Raw genomic sequence first — 1,743 nt, forward strand, 5'->3', positions numbered from 1 at the left:
TTTCGCTACGAGTCGTGCCTTATAGGTATGCACGATGCCATCCATGTCGGTTTTCTTCTTGAAAACCCACTTGCATCCAATGGTTTTAATACCATCGAATGAATCGACCAAAGTCCACACTTTGTTGTCGTACATGGATTGCATCTCAGACTCCATGGCCTGGTGCCATTTCTCGGAATCGGAACTCGCCACAGCCTCTGAATACGACGTAGGCTCGCCCTGTTCTAACAACATGAGTTCGTCGTTTCCAGTTACAAGAAAACCGTATCTTGTAGGCTCTTGGCGAATTCTACCAGATCTCCGAGGTTCACTAGGAGGTGCTGTCTCAACAACATGTGACACATGTTGAACTGTTTCGACCTGTTCACTCGGTTCTTCGACTATTTGTGGTTCTCGAACTTCTTCGAGATCTATTCTACTCCCACTGACTCTCTTGGAGACGAACTCTCTCTCCAAGAAAGATCCATTCCGAGCAACAAACACTTTGTTCTCAGATGGGTTGTAGAACCAGTACCCTTTAGTTTCCTTAGGGTAACCCACAAATATGCATTTATCAGACTTGGCGGATAGCTTATCAGAAGCCAGACGTTTCACGTAAACGTCGCATCCCGAAATCTTCATAAATGCTAACCTGGGTCGCTTCCCAGTCCATATCTCATATGGAGTCTTCTTAACCGACTTTGTTGGACAGTTGTTCAGTATAAGCGCTGCCGTTTCCAAGGCATATCCCCAGAAGGATTTAGGAAGATCGACCTGACTCATCATAGACCGTACCATATCCAATAAGGTTCGGTTCCTCCTCTCGGAAACGCCATTCCATTGTGGCGTTCCAGGTGGAGTCAGCTGTGAGACAATCCCACAATCTGCCAGATAGTCAGTGAACTCTTGGCTCATATACTCGCCACCTCGATCAGATCGAAGCAACTTGATCGTCTTGCCAAGTTGGTTCTGTACCTCATTTCTGAAAATCTTGAACAATTCAAGCGTTTCAGACTTATGTCTCATCAAGTAGACATAACCGTACCTACTGAAATCATCAGTAAACGTAACGAAATACAGATAACCCCCTCTAGCGGGCGAGCTCATAGGACCGCACACATCACTATGTATGAGTTCTAGCAACTCCGTAGCCCGTTCTCCTTTTCTAGTAAAAGGAGATTTTGTCATCTTGCCCATCAAACATGAATCGCATGATTCGATCGATTCATAATCAAAAGAATCAAGAAGTCCATCAGAATGAAGCTTCGCTATGCGTTTCTCGTTGATGTGGCCAAGTCGACAATGCCAGAGATAGGTCGGATTTAAGTCGTTCGGCTTAAACCGCTTGGTACTAACGTTATAGATCGACCTGTATCTAGATGGTTCATCTTCCAAAACATAAAGGCCATTAAACTGGTAACCCTTACCATAGAATAAATCGCCTCTATAAATGGATAGATATTTGTTCTCAATGACAAATCTGAAACCATCCGAGTCTAAACATGAAATCGATATAATGTTCCTGCCGATGGCAGGTACAAAATAACAATCATGCAACTCCAATACAAGGCCAGAAGGTAAAGTGAGATCGTAAGTCCCGACGGTTAATGCAGCAACTCTTGCTCCATTCCCGACGCGGAGATCTACTTCTCCCTTCGCCAATTGTCTACTTCCTCGAAGTCCTTGCACACTTCCACAAATGTGTGAGGCACATCCGGTATCTAATACCCAGGATGTAGAAGTAAACAAGTTAGCTTCTATAAC

Source organism: Tarenaya hassleriana, unplaced genomic scaffold (genome assembly GCF_000463585.1).
Source record: "Tarenaya hassleriana unplaced genomic scaffold, ASM46358v1 Cleome506, whole genome shotgun sequence".
Lineage (NCBI taxonomy): Eukaryota > Viridiplantae > Streptophyta > Magnoliopsida > Brassicales > Cleomaceae > Tarenaya > Tarenaya hassleriana.